This window comes from Lontra canadensis, unplaced genomic scaffold, assembly GCF_010015895.1.
Source record: "Lontra canadensis isolate GAN:19392208 unplaced genomic scaffold, GSC_riverotter_1.0 scaffold38, whole genome shotgun sequence".
Classification (NCBI taxonomy): domain Eukaryota; kingdom Metazoa; phylum Chordata; class Mammalia; order Carnivora; family Mustelidae; genus Lontra; species Lontra canadensis.
The window spans coordinates 15,362,140-15,381,350 of NW_022631032.1; the positions used below are offsets into that span (position 1 = coordinate 15,362,140).

At 39.0% G+C, this 19,211-nt stretch overlaps 1 protein-coding gene across 3 annotated transcripts in view; it reads right to left on the reverse strand.

The window, feature by feature from the left end:
• DNAJC13 (DnaJ heat shock protein family (Hsp40) member C13) overlaps positions 1-18,903 on the reverse strand; it is a 121,883-nt gene extending 102,980 nt beyond the window's left edge. Inside the window, exon 1 of one of the 3 annotated variants that reach the window (XM_032869696.1) lies at positions 18,585-18,900. The gene's annotated coding sequence lies outside the window, so the exon portion shown is untranslated. Of the gene's footprint in view, positions 1-18,584 lie in introns of all 3 variants that reach the window. The other 2 variants (XM_032869697.1, XM_032869698.1) reach the window with 2 other exon arrangements.
• Positions 18,904-19,211: the final 308 nt, after the last annotated feature.

Genomic DNA, 19,211 nt, shown 5'->3' on the forward strand with positions numbered 1-19,211 from the left:
GTCACTTTAAGGAGACCCACTATAAATACAATTTAACTTAAAAATGACAATATTTAATATTAAAAAATCTAAAATGTCCATAGCAAAAAATCTAAAATGCTCATGAAGTAAATATTAGCATCTAAAGATAATCATTCTAGCCTCCCCTCCTCTATTTAGGTGTTTTTAAAACAAAATTGAGACTGTCAATTATACTGCTTAAGCCTGTTTTCACACAATTTTAACCTTCTTCTATAGAACCTTCTACGGAATTAAATATTCTTTAAAAAGAAGTGATTTTTTAAGGCTATATGGTATTCCACTATATGAATATACTAGAACAATACTACTTACGGTGTAATCGCAAGCATCAAGCTAAGTACAGAAACTGACAGTAAGTGTTTAGAAACCTAAAAACAATTTGGTGAGTGAACTCCTGGCTGAAGAGTACACAGACCAAATAGTTCAGGACTCTCAAATTTGTACGATAGACCACAGGGTAATAGCTTCCAACCAGCTTCATGCAGAGGGACCATGTTATGTGTCATATTTTAAAATTAGTCTACTGACTATAACCTAGAAGTGTATGAAATCCAGAACCCACTTATTTCATGAAAAAAAAATTTAGTTAATTGTACAGGATAAATTATCGGAACTGTTTACTAAAAAAAAACTCATAAATTTTGAAAATACTACATAGTTTACTTCATATTGCATAAAAGTTAAAAATGAATATGGTCATTTATTTCTTTTGTGAACTGACCATCTTTCCCACCCTTACTTAGAAATGTACTTAAAAAAATACTGGACACATACCAAAGTGTCAGGGCACACTAAATAGCTAGAATTATGGTTCCAACCACATTATGGCTCACACTGGTATAATTTGTTTTTAATCAGCAAGTATTCTTCTAATAATGTGAATAAAACGAATTTCATTCAAAAAGGACACTTTTATAACAGCTTTTTAAGATACAATTCACACACCATAGAATTCACCCTTTTTAAGTATACAATTCAGGGGTTTTTAGCATATTCGGAGTTCTACAACCAATGCTGTTTTTAGAACATTTTTGTCATCCCATAAAGAAACCCTGTTAGCAGTCACTCCTCATTCCCACTCACTCCCAGCACCTGGCAACCACTAATCTACTTTCTGTCACTACAGATTTGCCTGTTTTAGATATCTCATATAAATAAATCATACAAAATGTGGTCTCTGTGACTGCCTTCTTTCATGTAGCATGACATTTTCAAAGTTCATCCACACTCTGGAATGTGTTAGTTTCCTTCTATTGTATAGATATACCACATTTTGTTTATTTATCAGTTGATGGACATTTGTGTTGTATCTTTTTGGCTATTAGGAATCATGCTGCTAAAAGCATTTGTATGAACACGTTTTTATTTCTCTTGAGTATTATATACCTCCATAGCAAAAACATTTTAAAAGACACTGCCATTTTGAAATTGCTTTCTTCATTCCTACTACTTTTGTATTAGCAAAGTGGCAAGGGCCTCTACACTCTATGTAGAACACTCTTCCCCTGGACACCAACATGGTTCACATGTCCTTCAAATCTGTGTTTAAATGTCACTTTTATAATGAGGCCTACCCTAACTATCCTGTTATAAATTGTAATCGCTCTCCTCATTCTACACCTTCAATTCCCCGATTCCTGCTCATTTTTCTTCTATGGCACCTTTCACTGTCAATTTATTCAATGTGCAATTTATTACCCATCTAATCCTGCTACCATTATCAAGAGAGAAGCATTTTTGTCTGTTATGCTAATTTATACACTTATATCCCTAAAGTCTACAAGAGTTCCTGACACAAAATGGGTGCTCAATAAGTACTTAAGTGAATGAATGAAATGCAGCAACCCCACGGGAAATCCTGATGTCCACTTTAAACTTGATGTTCTAACAGGTACTCCTAAATAAGGTTTTGTCAAATCTTCTGGAAAAGCATCAACTCGTGCTCTGAGGAATAAGAGAACCACAAGTAACAGCAAGATTAGGGAAACCTTTAATGTTACTAGAGAGGAAATTACAGTCAACTGACATCTTCCTTTCTAATGTGTATGGAGACAGCTAAATATAGTCCTGACAGTTGGTGCATTTTGTTTTTTTTTCCCCTGGATTGTGTATCTGAGATGAAACAGACAGCTGACTAAGACTTATTAAAACCAGCAGACATTTTTCCTGGCTTCTAAATCATTTGGAGTAAATGACATTGCTGAAAAGAAACTTAGGTAGGATCTCTGAGAATATGCCAAAATAGTGAAAAATATAGGTCTACCGATGTTATCTTTCCCCTCATATACTATGACTGAATATTGGAATAAGGGATTAAAAAAGGAGGACACAAAAGGTGATGACCAATACTAAGGAGTGGAGTTTGGACTGCTAGACCATAACTTATCTGACTGACAAGACTCTGTGCCAAGGCCTATCTTGGTACAAGAAAACGCACTTGAGTGAAGAGTGACTGGTATCATTAAGGGACTTTAAATTTAAAATGGAGGTAAGAGAAAAATAATAAGGACTTTAAAATGATAGCGCCAGGGGTGCCTGGGTGGCTCACTGGGTTAAAGCCTTTGCCTTAGGCTCCGGTCGTGATTCCAGGGTTCTGGGATCGAGCTCCACATCAGGCTCTCTGCTCGGCAGGGAGCCTGCTTCCTCCTCTCTCTCTGCCTGCCTCTCTGCCTACTTGTGATCTCTGTCAAATAAATAAATAAAATCTTTAAAAATAAAAATGATAGTGCCAAAGAACTTAAGAGCATGACCCGGGGGGGGGGGGGGGCAGGGGCGGGGAGTACTCCTAAAGATGACTTTGTAGGTATTGCTGATTTGGGAATATGTAACTCAAACAGATCTTTTAGGAGGAGAATTAAAACAAGTTTACATCAAGAAGGCTTATCTACAACTTTCTAAAGACCTAGGAACTCGGTGGTGATAAAAGCACCAGACTCCAGAGTTCTTAGGTTAGGACAGTTAAAGGAAAAAGAGAGAGAAGATCTAACATACACATTAGTATAAAATTAAACTACTGGAAGATATACAAATGGCCAACAGGTATATGAAAAGATGTTCAATGTCACTACCAGAGAAATGCAACTCAAAAGCACTAGAGGGGGTTTATGGCTGGCTCAGTCGGTGGAGCACATGACTCCGGATCTCGGGGTTGTGAGTTCAAGCCCCACATTGGGTTCAGAGATTGCCCAAAATTAAATAAATAAGTAAAATCTTAAAAAAAAAAAAAAAGAGGCATGAGATATTACCTCACATCTGTTATGGCAGCCATTATCAAAACAAACAAACAAAACCCCCAAAAGACAACAAGTTTTGGCAAGGATGTAGAGAAACTGAATACTGGTAGTGAGAATGCAAAATGGTATAGGCAGTATGGAAAACAGTACGGAAGTTCCTAACAATTAAAAATAGAACTAACATATGATCCAGCAATGAAACTTCTAGGTATTTATCCAAAAGAATTGAAATTAGGATCTTCAAGAGTCAACGCCCATGTTCACTACAGCATTTTCTATAAGAGCCAAGATATGGAAACAACTTCAAATCCATCAACGGATGAAAAAATTAAAAAATGTGGTATACACACACAAAAGAGTATTTTTCAGCCGTGAAAAAGAAGGAAATCTTGCAATATGCAACATAGGTGAACTTTGGGGGACATGATGCTAGGTGAAATAAGTCAGCCATAGAAGGGCCAATACTGCATTAGTCCACGCTATATTATATGAGTTATCTAAAATAGTCAAACTCATAGAAAGAGAGAGTAGAATGGTGGCTGCCAGGAACTGGGGTGCAGTAGAAAGGGGGAGTTGCTAATCAATGGGTATAAAGTTTCTGCTGTGCAAGATAATTAAGTTGCAGAGATCTGCTGTACAGCATGGTGCTCATAGTTAACAATACCGTACTGCACACTTAAAAATCTGTTAAGAGGGGGCACCTGGGTGGCTCAGTGGGTTAAGCCTCTGCCTTTGGCTCAGGTCATGATCCCAGGGGCCTGGGATCGAGTCCCGCATCAGGCTCTCTGCTCAGTGGGGAACCTGCTTCTCCTCATCTCTCTCTGTCTGTCTCTCTGCCTACTTGTGATCTCTGTCAAATAAATAAATAAAATCTTTTAAAAAAAAAAAAGTCTGTTAAGAGGACAGATCTCATGTTAAAGTGTTCTTACCACAATAAAATAAAATTTAAGAAAATTTTAAACTACTGATTACCTGGCTAACAGAAGAAATACTGATGCAGATAACCATGCTGACAGAAAAAATACAATAGAAGATTAAAGAAGTACTTCAACTCTCTCTGGACATCAGTAGCCGTTCCTATGGTCAAAATCAGCAGATTTGACAATTATCTCTAACATTTTAGGAAGCAACAAGTGATACTGCTATTGTGCTTCCAATCCTGAATAATCACCACCAAAAAAGGCCAGTAAAATGGAAGTGCTGTTTTTGGAAGAAAATTACTCCTCTACCTGAAAAGCTCGCCTTCAGTCACATTACATACATGCAGAGGTATATCTGAGAGGTAAGAGAGGGAGGAGATACTCACCTACATAGCCAAATAAGGGGATAATTCAGTGCTATGTATTACTACTTTCTGCATAGCCTCATAATGGAAATCAGGATAATCCTTTTTTATTTTGAGCCCTTGGTAAAGATTATCCTGAAATTGGGAAGGCACAGTGACTCTAATAAAAAGATTTAAGTCATGTCCTGAAATTATGCAAAAACTAGGTTTCATTGAGTATTCATCACATGTTAATGATTAGACCAGACCTTGGCTATGCGTTTATCCACCTACCTCATTTTGTCTTCATAACACCACTATGGTATAGACATGATGATATGGTATAGATATGATGATATGATGATCTCCGTTTTAGTGACAAGAAAACTATAGAGAATTTATATCACTTCTCCCAGGTCACTATGGTAAATAGTTGGGCCAGACTATGGATTCACTCTGCTTAACTCTACACTCTATGTATTTATCCTAAGCAATAAAACCTTCCCTCGAATTTAAGAACTCAAAATAAATTCATTCTGACCATGTAATTACAGGTTTATCATTTGTGAGCACATTCCTGGATTAATTCAGAACTAGTACCAATTATTACCTTCACACAATTTCAAACAATGAAACAACCTGCCACACTCAACACAAGGCAAAAGAAAAAGAAAAGGCAAGGCTGAATATTTCTGTTTATAGGTAAGCTTAAAAAAAATTTTTAAGCAGGGTGCCTGGGTGGCTCAGTGGGTTGAACATCTGCCTTCAGCTCAGGTCATGATCCTGGTGTTGTGGGACTGAGCCCCACATCAGGGTCCTTGATCAGCAAAGGGCCTGCTTCTCCCTCTCCTTCTCTCTCTGTGTCAAATAAATAAATAAAAAGTTAAAAAAAAATAACTGAATAAATGAAGTGTTCAAAACAAACACGACAGAAATTTGTTACAAATATAGGAGTCCAGAATAGTCTTTAAGGAGTTCAATAACAGAAAAATACTACTTTAACTAACAATGAACTTTTAAAATAACCAGATTAATGAGATCTGAGGCTGGGGCCTACTTCCCAACAGTGTTATATATATTTTTTAAAGATTTTATTTATTTATTTGACAGAGAGAGAGAGAGATCACAAGTGGGCTGAGAGCCAGGCAAAGAGAAGAAGGAAGCAGGGGGAAGCAGGCTCCCCACTGAGCAGAGAGCCTGATGCAGGACTTGATCCCAGGACCCTGAGATCATGACTTGAACCAAAGGCAGAGGCTTACCCCACTGAGCCACCCAGGCACCCCTTAACAGTGTAATACTAACCTCTCCAAATTTTCAGGTAAATCTATTTTATATTCTCAATCAAACCTTAACCACTTTGTGATACAGTCATTTCATCTTATGAAGGCAACTGGTCTGGAAACTGCAGTAACTCTTTCAGACCATGAGGATACTCCTGGACACACAAATAACTCACTAGTGAATAATGGCAATATACAAATATCAGAAAAATGCAGAAGAAACATGATAAGAATATTCTGTACTGAGTATGTATCATTCAAAGTGAGACTTGGAACGACCTCAAGAGAACCACTGGAAAATGAGTGAAGGCAAGTCTAGGGGGTCCACCAAGCACAGCGTCCTTCAAGTGATGGTTTAATTTTGAAACACAGACTTGGAAATAGTTCCTATAGCACAGACACCAGACCACATAAACATAACTAACAACTAGCACAAGAAGCTACATTAGTATACACACTAAGCTAGTTTTAACATTCAATCTACCATCAATGTAACTAAAGATGGTGAATTTTTTAAATGTTACTTATGGTTGAAGACAGATTAGTAAAAACTGCCATTTACTGGCTGTGTAACTTGAAGAAAAGCTTCCTAAACTTCTTGAAATCATGGTTCATCTATGAGAGAGAGAGAGAGAATAGTATTTGTAGCAAAGGGCTTTGGTAAGGAGTAAATGATATAAATAAAGGGGATAGTGTGATACCTGGCTCAGAATAAGCACTAAAAATATTAACTGCAATCATAATAATGATTATTGTTCTTTAAACATACTACCCTAGATACGAAATAGTTGTTTCATATCTCGCTATGATTACCTCTCTCACTTTCAGGCTTACAAGGCCCTGTATCTCTCTTAAGGCATCTCGGGTAGGAAAGTTAAAATTATTAAATTACTTAAAACCCTAAGTCTTTTATCTTTTAATTTCAATCCTTGTAGTATTTATTCAATGTATATCACCAACGAGTATCAGCTAGGATTTCTACCTTCAAAGTACAGTGTTTTATTCCTTTAGTCAGTATTTGCAGTTTTTACCTGCTCATTCCAAGATAACTATAGCAATATACATTTCTTAAGCTAGGTTGAATATAATGAGGGTGTCATTATTTTATTATCTCTTGTTATTTATTCTTTTTTTAAAAAAGATTTTATTTATTCATTTGAGAGAGATACAGAGACAGAGATGGAGAGAGAGAGCACAAGTATGGGGGGGGGGAGCAGACTCCCCACTGAGCTGGGAGCCTGACATGGGGCTTGATCCCAGGATCTGGAGATCATGACCTGAGCCGAAGGCAGGCACTTAACCATTTGAGCCACTCAGGCATTCCTTGTTATTTTTTTACAATTTTATATTACCTAAAAAGGTTTTCAAAAAGAAATAAATAAGGGCATCTAGGTGGCTCAGTCGGTTAAGTCTGACTCTTCATTTCAGCTCAGGTCATGATCTCAGGGTCGTGAGATATAACCCTACTTCAGGTTTTGCACTGGGTGTGGAGACTGCTTAGGATTCTCTCTTTCCCTCTCCTTCTGCCCCTCCCCCTCCAGCCTGTGCACACTCCTGAGCACACGCGCACTATCGCTCTCTCAAAAATAAATGAATAAATAAATGAAATGAAAAAAATAAAAAGGAATAAATATATGAGACAGGTTAAGATACTCATGATAGATAAAATTTTTAAAAATTACCTTAAGTCAGCTGTAATCTGACATTTAAGCTTCTCTTTATTTCAACTTTATTCCCAACTTTATTCCCACAAAATACTATGATTTTTCAAGTCAATGTTACTTACTACATTTTAGATCCCCTATTTAGGTGTCTGGAATCTCACTCGTTAGAAGAGTACCTCTTTATGTGAAACCAACATATTTTTTAATTTATTTTGGTATCTACAAGTTAACTATGGTTTGAGAAACTTTTGGAAAAAAGAACTTCACTCCCTAAAAATAATCTATGCTCCATTTAATATTTAAGTATTTCTCCATTAATATTTACATATTTCTTTTTTTTTTAAGATTTTATTTATTTATTTGACGGGGAGAGAGAGAGAGAGAGAGATCACAAGTAGGGAGAGAGGCAGGCAGAGAGAGAGAGGAGGAAGCAGGCTCCCCACCGAGCAGAGAGCTCGATGCGGGGCTCGATCCCAGGACCCTGAGATCATGACCTGGGCCGAAGGCAGAGGCTTAACCCACTGAGCCACCCAGGCGCCCCTACATATTTCTTTAATAAGCTGCAGAAGTGTTTCTAAAATTGTTGCTCATGGACAAAACTCTTAAGTAACCAGAATTCCCATTAATAGTGATGGAAAATATGCAAAACTTCTAGTATCAAGCAGCTCAAGCACCAAGCAGGTAACAGCAGTAAGTCATTTATAGGCACATTCTCTAAATAGCAATGAACTGTCCAACTAACAAAATGTCAAACTTGCTGCAGGAGATCTTGGTAGCAGCTGCATAGTCAGCACTTGCCACCCTGCCAGTTGTTGAGACGTACCCAAGTTAGCAAGAATTTATCTGTTCAACCTAATTATTGCTTAAATTTCATCTCCTTCAGGGCATCTGGGTGGCTCAGTCGGTTAAGCCTCTGCCTTTGGTTCAGGTCATGATCCAGGGGTCCTAGGATGGAGCCCTGTCTCAGCAGGGAGGCTGCTTCTCATCCTCCGACACCCGCCCCACCGTGCACTCACTCTCTCGCAGGCCCTCACTTACTTGCTCACTCTCTCTCAAGTACATTAAAAAAACTCTAAAAAGAAAAAGAAATTTCATCTCCTTCATTTCTGTGTGTACCACTTCAAATTCTCAAAGATCTACCTTTATTTTTTGGATGAGAAAAACACAAATTGACATGTTCTTTGTAACTAAACACACTGAAAGTATCTCCAGTTTTGTAAGCTGCCTTTGCTTGTTCTCATTCCATACCTTATTATTATACCACCAACAGAGGTTTTTTTGCAACTTAGCAGTTTGTTCTTTTGAGAGAACTGTTCTAAGGGTTAAAAAGTCAAATTCAGGGCAACACAGGCAGTTTGGCTAGATTCACCCTGTTCAGTGAATTCCCTTGCTTCATGCTTTCGAATAACATTTAATGTTCTCACATTCTCTAATTTATTACTGGCAGTAAAATTGGCAATCTATTTGAGATCATTTATGAATAAAATGAGACCAATCTTTCAGAAGATACGATTTTGACACAAAACCACAGAATTTGAGAGTCCACTAAGCAGAAGCCTACACCAAACTGATATGAAGCACAAAAAGCAGGCTGAATGGCCTCAACACCATGGGAACCCAGATAGATTACAGCCAAGCTATAAGCAAAAGAATCTGCACACATAGCAAAACTTACGTGTATGTGCAAGTCCTGTGTTTAAGTAAAAACAGAGCCCTCATTTTACCAGAGATGAATGCATATACTCAGAAAAATACAGATATTCTTTGACTTACTATGGGGTTACCTCCTGATAAGCCCACTGTAAACTGAAAATGCATTTTTTTTTAAAGATTTTATTTATTTATTTGACAGACAGAGATCACAGGTAGGCAGAGAGGCAGCCAGAGAGAAAGGAAGGGAAGCAGGCTCCCCGCTGAGCAGAGAGCCCGACATGGGGCTCGATCCCAGGACCCTGGGATCATGACCTGAGCCGAAGGCAGAGGCTTTAACCCACTGAGCCACCCAGGCGCCCCTGAAAATGCATTTAATACACTTAAATTACCAATCATCATAGCTTAGCCTAGCCTACCTTAAATGTGCTCAGAACACATTAGCCTACAGCTGGGCAAAATCATCTAATACAATGCCTATTTTATAACAAAGTATTGAATATCTCATGTGATTTACTGAATACTGTGCTGAAAATGAAAAACAGAATTGTTGTAAGCATATCAGTTGTTCACCCTTGTGACTTTGTGGCTGACTGGGAGCCGCGGCTCACTGCCATTGTCTGCATCACAAGAGTAGGATACCACATAGCGCTAGCCTGAGAGAACATCAAAATTCAAAATACAGTTTCTACTGAACGCATACCACTTCTACACCATTATAAAGTTGAAAGAGTTTAAGTCAAGTCATCATTAAGTTGGGAACCATCTGTGATACCCTAGTGAGTAAAGAAAATGGCTTTAATAAAGGGTATTTGCCTTTAAAGCACACATTTTGCAAGACCCACTGAGACGAATTTTTACACAATTAGAACAACTTGGAGAGAGCAGATAAGATACTAATTTTTACACTTTGAATCTGTAACATAAAGAATTCTGATTTCAAATAATGAATTAAAACCATGAGTTTGTCCTAAAATGCATTAAAAAATAAAATGGATGGAAAGATGGATATATGATAAAGCAAGTAGTAAATGTTAATGTGAAAATCTCAGAAATGAGTGTAAGTAATGTAAAGTTCTTCAACTTTGCTGTAGATGAAAAATTTATTTGGGGGGAAGAACTGCCTTTACCTTTATTTTCTGACCTAGATCGCCTACAGAAACCCTGTTTTTCTGCTCCATTTCATACCACCTGAAAATATGGTATACAGTCACATGACAGGAACAAATTTATTAATTTAGTATTTCCTCATACAGCTAAATCCTATTAAAAATGCAGGGGGAGGGAGAACCACTGCTAAGGCAAGGGCTAATCTTGAGTAATAACCAAAGAGAGAATCCCTTAATACTAGCTTTTTAAAGCCCTACATTTATTTGTAAATGGATCCAAAATCTGAGTTACATCACTGAATTACATCACTACGCTAGTTGTTTCAAATAAAAGGTTAAAATATAAATAGCTGGGGCACCTGGGTGGTTCAGAGGGTTAAATCTCTGCCTTCAGGTCATGATTTCAGGGTCCTGGGATGGAGCCCCACATTGGGCTCTCTGTGCAGGGAGCCCGCTTCCCCCTCTCCCTCTGCCTACCTACTTGTGACCTCTCTCTGTCAAATAAATAAATAATATCTTAAAAAATATATAGTTAGTGCTCCAATTTTAGATATGCTATTGAAGCAAGCACAAAATATAAAGTTAACAGAACATTAATTTTCACCCAGATTAAAAAGTTACAACTGTCTTAGATAGAATGTGCTGTGTATGGGGGAAAACTGATATGAACTTTAACCTTCTTTTTTAATTTTTAATTTTCAGCTTCATGTTTTAATACGTAACATAAGTAGAGGCAAAAGTATTTCCTTCTAAATAAGTAACAAATCAGTATGTGTAATGTGTATAATACCTAAGAGGTCTTTTTTTTTTTTTTTTTAAGTTTTTGTTTATTCATTTGAGAGAGAGAGAAAGAGAGAGAACACAAGCAGGGGGAGAGGAAGAGGGAGAAACAGATTCCTGGCTGAGCTGGGAGCCTGACATGCAGCTTGAGCCCAGGACCTGAAGACAATGACCCGAGCCGAAGGCAGACGTCCAACCATCTGAGCCACCCAGACACTCCATTTATAGGGGTCTTCAAACAGTTTAAAAAGGTGCATGGGGTGGCTGTCATTAGGGGCCTGCCTTCAGCTCAGGGGGGAGTCTGCTTCTCTTTCTACCCTTCCCCCTATTCATGCTAACTCATTCTCTCAAATAAATAAAATTTTAAAAAAAAGTTATAAAATAGATCACAAAGCAAAGTTTTAATACATCCTACCTTAGCTTTCTAAAAGCTCTGAAGGACCCATTAACTCGAGATAAATGTGGCTAGAGAAGAAAGCCAGTGGTACTATCAAATTTCAGCTGACAATCATATATCCAAATAATTGTCCAGAAGTTGTAATACTGAAACCTTTGCATTGTCTGCCACATCAAAATGAACTTTGAAATACTTCCACCACCACGGGGTAGGGCAAATAATCTAAGATTCATCTCCCCATTCTTTAAAAATCCATTCCTTTCCAATGAGAAATCAGATACAGATTCATGAAATAAAAGGGCAAGAGAAATTCAAAAGCAATCCCTAAATCTGAAGAAACACTTTTAATAGTATCTTAACTGGGGGAGGGGCAAGCATAAACACCACAGCAGTTAATTTTGTTGGCCATTCCTATTCAATATAAATACTGAAAAAAATACGTCTTTACATTTTTATCACATGTATGCTGACTTCATCCGAGAGAATAATTCTTTTTTTTTTTAATTTTTTTTTTTTAATTTATTTGACAGACAGATCACAAGTAGGCAGAGAGGCAGGCAGAGAGAGCGAGGAGGAAGCAGGCTCCCTGCAGAGCAGAGAGCCCGATGTGGGACTCGATCCCAGGACCCTGAGATCATGACCTGAGCCGAAGGCAGAGGCTTAACCCACTGAGCCACCCAGGCGCCCCGAGAGAATAATTCTTACTTCTCATAGCTGTCGTAACACACACACAAAATTTTTTCCAAGAAATATGCATGATTATGACTTTTCTTTCCAAAACTTAAAAATGCTCAGTCACCTAAAAAACCCAAACAAATGTGTTCATTTAAGCAATCCTGTGAAACTGATGCTAATAATCATTTACATAGTTTTAGTTTGTACACATACCTGAAAATTTTTAGACCTAATTTCTATTTTATCTTTGAAGCTAACCTGGCTCATGAAAGAACAAAATGTACTAGTTCAATAAGCTCTTCTTTAGCTCACAAACAGGTAGTTAATAATCTTCCTCTATTACACGAAAGAGACCCTAATGGGTAAGAGATTTTCGATTGCCATGTTTTAACTTATTGCTGTTTTTTCTATCACTGTAGTGAATGCATAATGGAGAACTAAATTTCCTAAGCATATTGCAAATTCTACTTAGAGGAAGTTTTACAGTAAGCATCCTAGTAGGCAAACACACTATTAAAAGACAAGGACCTTAGGCTACTACAATTTCCCTTTCACCCAACACAAAACAGCAACATGTAGGTTTCTTGGCTCTTTCTGAAATATCCCTGTTATTCCAAACCCTGCCATAGTTCTTCAGATTTTAAAGAAAACCCCAAATCTACCAGTTAACTAAAAAAAAAAAGAAAGGAAAATTCCACTTTTAAAATTAAACCCAGCACATCTATGGTTGGGGGGAGGGAATGGCTTTAATCTGCTCTAAGATTTGCTAAACATCCAAAATACGTTCTGTATCTTAACTAGAAATTTGAGGGGGAGAGAAACCTCAAAGCACTAGATGACTAAGGAATACATGCCTGAAATCCATCTATAAGAATTTAAATTTTACTATAATTAGCATAGAATTTATGAAATACTAGGGAAAATCTCCTATATTCGTAACTTTATCAATCCTCCCATTATGTTCTGGCAACTACACTTGACAAAATTAAAACATTTAATTAATTATTTTAGATTGCTTCAGGGTTTTGTTTTTGTTCACCAAAGATCAAATTTTTACTCATCAACTTCACAGAGGTATTCCTGATGGCCACGCGCTAAATAATGTGAACTCTGCTTAGGCAGCGTGGTCTACTTTTAAAGGCAATTTAGAATGCTGCAATAATAAAATCCCATTGAATGTAGATTTTGTTGTTGTTTTAAAGTTTTATTTAGTTATTTATTTGAGAGAGAGAGAGAGAGAGAATGTGTGTGCATGAACAGGGGGGAAGGAGAGGCAAAGGGAGAAGGTAGGGAACCTGATGCAGGACTCAATCTCAGGATCCTGAGATCATGACCTGAGCCAAAGGTATCTACTTAACTCACTGAGCCACCCAGGTGCCCAACTTTATTGTTTTAGAGATCACTTCTTCATAAGCAGTCCATAAAAATGCAAGTAAAACTCAAATATGCAGGCTGTTGAATAAAGTTAAGAGCCTGTGACAAGAACTACTAGCAAATTATGTTTAGCTTTATTGATAAAATAAAGATTTTACTGAACAACACTTAGTCTAAGTTAGTAAAGAGGATCACAACCATGTTGGTTTAAGTTACTACAAAAATATTCCCAAATCAGTGATTCTCAAAGGAGTTCCTGCAATTAGAAATCACTCCATACTACAAGAGATGTTACTGATTGGCATGTGCTGAGCAAGTGAAAACTGCTACAGCAGAAAAATGTGTTGAAAACTAGTGACTATAATTTTAAAGATGCTATAATTCGAAACACTACAGTAGGGGCTCCACGGTGGCTCAGTAGGTTACAGGTCTGCCTTCAGCTCCAATCGTGGTACCTGCGTCCTGGGATCCAGCCCCACATCAGGCTCACTGCTCAGAGAGGAGTTTCCTTCTTCCTCTCCCTCTGCCCCTCCCCTCCCCTCATGCTCTCTAACAAAGAAAATCTAAAGCAAAAAAAAGAGAGAAACACTACAGTAGTCCCCCCTATCCTCAGGAAATGTGTTCCAAGACCCCCAGTGGATTCCTGAAACCACAAAGTACCAAATCCCATATAGACTTTTACCCTGTATGTACGTACCTGTAATAAAGTTTAATTTATAAATTTGGTACAGTGACATATTAACAGTAAGATGAAACAATTTTAACAATATACTGTAATGTTATATGAATGTGTTCTCTCTCAAAATATCTTACTGCACTACACTTAGCCTTCTCCTGATTTGCGATAAAATGCCTATGTGATGAGATTATATGAGGTAAATAGCACAGGCACTATGATATAGCATTAGGCGACTACTGACCTTCAAACACTATATTAGAAGGATCATCTGGTTCTGGACTGCTACTAACCTCAAGTAACTGAAACTATGAAAAGTGAATAGGGGCTGACTACTGTACTATGATTTAGTGGATGGGGCTAGATTCTCCTCAATGTACAAGACAGTCCCACAGGCTGAAATGCCCTCAACTGACTTTCAAATATCCAGTTAGGCATTAACACAGGTAAAAACCTATTTATAACCAATCCCAATTTTAATTCTGTATTAAATATAAATCACAAAGTACATTTCGTAGAGTTTAATATGCATATAATTTTCTAGGAATGCATCTATCATGTAAATGGAGAGATTATACTTTGAGCCCTCTTGGCTTTTGTTTGACAGTTGTATTTTGTCTTCATTTTTGAAAAAAAATATTTTTGCTCTTTTTTGCTTTTGGTACTTTAAAGTTGTCACTCAACTGTCTTCTTGTTTGCATGGTTTTTCTGCTTCAACTCTTTGCTCCTCTGTATAGGTTTCTTTTTTCTTTGGTTACCTTCCTCTCTGTCCCTTGTTTACCTCAGTTTAAATACAATGTGTGCTTTGAGTTTGTGGGTGGTAATGGGGGACAGTATTTATCTTGCTTGGTGTTCTCTAAGCTTCTGGATCCATGGTTTGATGTCTGACATTAATTTTGGGAAATGTTCTATTATTTCCTCAAACATTTTAGTATTTCTTCTACTCTGTTCTCCTGGGATTCTAATCATTTATGTATTAAAATGTTTACACTATCCCTAAGCTCTAGGGTACTTAGTTTTGTTTTAACTTTGTGTGTCAGTTGGGTAATTTCTTCTACCATTAATAAGTTCACTGATTGTTTCCTTGGCTATGTCAGTTCTGGTCAAGTCCAAAAGCATTTTTCATTTACTGTGTAATAATACCTCTAGCCTTTCTTTTAATTCTTACACTTCCTATCGGCTAAAATTACCCATCTGATCTTGCATATTATCCACTCTTTAATCTTTAACATATTATAGTCATCTTAAATTCCCTAGCAGATAACAGCATCTATGTTAATCTAAGTGTTCTTCTAATGATTGCTTTCTCTAGATAATTTTTTTTTTTGCCTTTTATGTATGCCTTATAATTTTCAGTTGAAAGCTGGACATGTACACAACAGCAGAGACTGAGGTAAATAATTGTGACTGGAAACGGGCACGTCTGTATTTCGGTAGGTCTTTAGCGCAAAATTTGTGTTAATCTGTTTAGGAGTTGAGCTGGATTTATGATTTGCTGTTGCTATGGTTATTCTCAGTGTACCACAGGCTTCAGAAAATCTACAGAATAGCTGGTGCCTATGGCGGGGGATGGTTTACTAAAGCAATGTCTATCTGATTCTTTGTGCTGTGCCTCTTCACATGATATTGTTCCTAGTAATATTATGCATTCACTTGTTATTCAAAACTTCTTATAGTGGCAGGGGGCTGGAAAGAGTCTTTGCAGTTCTGATTAAGGTTCAGTCTTAGGGATACTCTATATCCCTGGATCTCAGGGGTGTGATCTTCTTGTTCCTCCAGGCTGCAGTTTTAAGCTCAGTGCTCCTCCCAGAGAAGATTCTCTCCCCTTTTCTTTCATTGCCCAGCTCAATGAATGCTCACCAACAGGCCAGCAAAGATGCCCTTCCCTTCACGGATAAATGTTATTGTTCCATAAAAGATACAAAGAAAGAATCAGTTTTGTGCCCCTTTTGAAAGCTCTGCTGCTTTTCCACTCCTCTAGATCATTACCACAACAGACACTCCCCAGGGTTCTTTCCAGTCTTTTCTAAGGGCGCCTAGTGAGTTTGTGGAGAAAGAGCTTGGAAGAAGGTACACTCAGAATCAGCCTTCATCAGCTTGTCAGCTATTCTAGCTGAACTCTTCTTACCAGTGTCCTGTTATGTCCCATGAACATGACACTGAATTCATGTATACCCTCTCCTTAAAAGAGTGGCCAATGGTTTGCTCTGTGACCTCCGTTCTTTAACAGTTCTCAAAAAAAGAATTGAAAGTGAGTCCCATTGTTTTTTGGTGCAACAGTGAGAGCAAGCCTTCTTTTCGACCCAGGACCAAAGTCAGAAGGTGGTGATATTATTTAAAAGCTCCAGGTAATAGAGCAGGTGTTACAATTGTTTGGAATAAAAAGGGAGTCTTATTGGGTTTAATGAAGTTGGGAAACACAGACTTAAAAGGATTTCTTTCAAAACAACTGCCCTTTAACCACTGCTAAATATGTCAGTCAACATTTAGGCCTAAAACTATTAGCAACCAAATCTTTGCTATAGTTTATGTGCACAGCCTTGCCTCTATTTTACTAAAAATAAGTATCTCAGAGAAGCAAGGGAAGGGTAAGTGCAATGAAAATCACCTATGTAAACAGACCTGGTTAAGAAATAGATCCAAATTAGTTAAAACAGATCCTCTTTTTATTTCAATTGTAATTTAGTATCTACTGAGATACTACTATCAACCTTTCCACAAATTTAATAAAGCCAGCATTGTTATAGTTCACCTCAGCAACTACGTTCTATTTATTTGTGGATAAAGTTAAATTCTTACCAATAACTCCTGCTTTCCATGATTCCATTACTTTTGAACTGATAATGTTCATATAGTTTAGCCTATTTACTACCGTCACTTTAGAAAAAGAGAACACCCATTGCCTCCCAGTGGAATACAAACAGTGGTATTTTCCATGATACGGACTACAGACTTAAGGTTCCTGACATTCCTACCTCTTAATAACCCTCTGACTATTCTTTTCCTCCCTTAGTATGTTCTACTTCCTGTTTTCAAACTAGGAATACAGTGTAACATTTTCTAAACAGGACTTATGCCCCATTGTGATATTAACAACAAAAACCAAGTTTGAGATATAACTGCTTAAACAGTTTCATATTATATTTAAAATGTTAACAAGGTTTTAGGTTATATGCTAAATCCAGTCAATTTAGCACTTTCCGGAAACCAAGAAATGTGAATCAAGTTTTTTTTGGATACCGAATTTCTGGCGAGTTTTTGAAATCTCCCTTTTTATTTTTTTTAGGGCAAATCCTACTTCATATTCACATAGACTCAGAATATTGATAATCACTACAAAACCTGACCACTGTAATTTCCTCGAACTCTGAAGACGGTACTTTCAAACCTAGAAATCGATCAGATCCACAAAGTAAAAAAGAAAATACAGCAAGAAAGGCAATCACAGGGGCAAATCCTGAAGAAATATTCTGAAATTTTTTTCTCCACGAGGCTCAAAATAACCCTACAGTGTAAAGCCCTTCATAGAAGAGGTAAAAGCATAAGGCATATGCCCTCCTGTTTGCAAGAAATCACAGAGGGTAAAAGGGAAAAAAGAAGGGAAGAGAGAGAAATCATTACTTTGGGAGATTACAGCCTCATTAGGGAGAGATTTTTTTAAAGCCCCCCCCCCCAAACTGATAAAGGAAACAATCTGAAGACATCAACTGATAAAACAATCTCGGGACACCCTACAATAAGAGTTCACGGGAAGGCACTCTTCTTAAGTCTAATAAGTCAAATCTGTTTAACCGCCACTTCACTGAGCTTCTGATACCTCACCCATTCCAAAGACCACATTCAGAGGCAAAACCACAGCAGTGAAGGAAGGGCCACTGAAAAGAAGCTCCTCTGCAGAAAGGAAAAACGTGGGGTGTAAACTTGATTTTGAAAAAGGGAGAGGCTGAAAAAACGACGCGGGTGCTCCCCATCTCCAAACGAAACGAAACAAAGCTAAGCAAAGAGAGTCAAAGTCTACACCGGACGTGTGGGGGAAGAAGGGTCGCGGACCCCAGGAAACAAGAGTTGCCGGCAACCAGTAGAAAGTGTGTTCAGGCCAGGAAGCGAGAAGGGAACCCTGAGGGCGGAGCCCAGAGAGGAATAAGGGGTGTGTGGGGGTAAGGATGTACAGTGGGGATCTAGGAACCATGGTGGGTATAAAACGAAAAAACAATCCAAAAAAGAGGGGTGGGGCTGAACAAGGCAGTGCCCAGGGAGAATGTCACTTGGTGCGAGGGGGGATCCGACCAGGAACCAGACCAGCAGCCTTGGGGGAGAATAATCTACTCTCCTTAGCAGCTGGGGGCTGCGGCGGCCAAAATACCACCCCTCTTTTTTCCTTGTCCTTAGCACCCCCAAGTCCCCGTGGCGTGAGGAAGGGGTAAAGCAGAGCCCCAGAGGCCGGTGCCCGGAGTGGTTTACCTTCGCGGGGGCCTGGAGAGGCTCCAGCCCGAGCTCCTCCCGCCGCCGGCTCTGCGTCCGGAGTGAGATGAGGCGCCCTCCGGCCTCTTCCCCCTCACCACTTCCCCTTTCCCCTGTCGGGGCCCTGTAGCTCCGCTGCCGCGGGTTCCTGGTGCCGCGGCGGCCCGGGCTCCCCGCCCCCTCCGCCTCCTCCCTCTGCCTCTCAGAGGCTCACTCTGGAGGCCGCCATCTTCACTCAGGCTTTCAGCAACCGCGCTCCAATACGCCTGCGTCGCCACCGCCCAGGCTGTCACGAGACCAGGTCAGCTGACTTCAACTCTTCCGCCTTCTGTCCCGCCCCTCTACCCCCCCGCCCTTGCCCGCACACATTTCTCGGCTTTCCGGGTCCCATTTGCCCGCTTTCCCAGAAATTCCGCGCTCTGTCGGCCCGCCCGCCCCCAGAATTTACACATGCGCAGAGTGACGGGGCCGGCTGTGGGATCCGGAGTCCACGCAGTGCCGAGGAGGGCCCGCCCCGCAGCGCGCGCGCTCACGGGTGGAGCCACGCCCCTCTGGCGTGTTCTCCTAAAGTCACGCCTCTCGGCGTGTGGCTCCGAGTCCTGCGGGAGGCTGTGGTGCTTGCCAGTT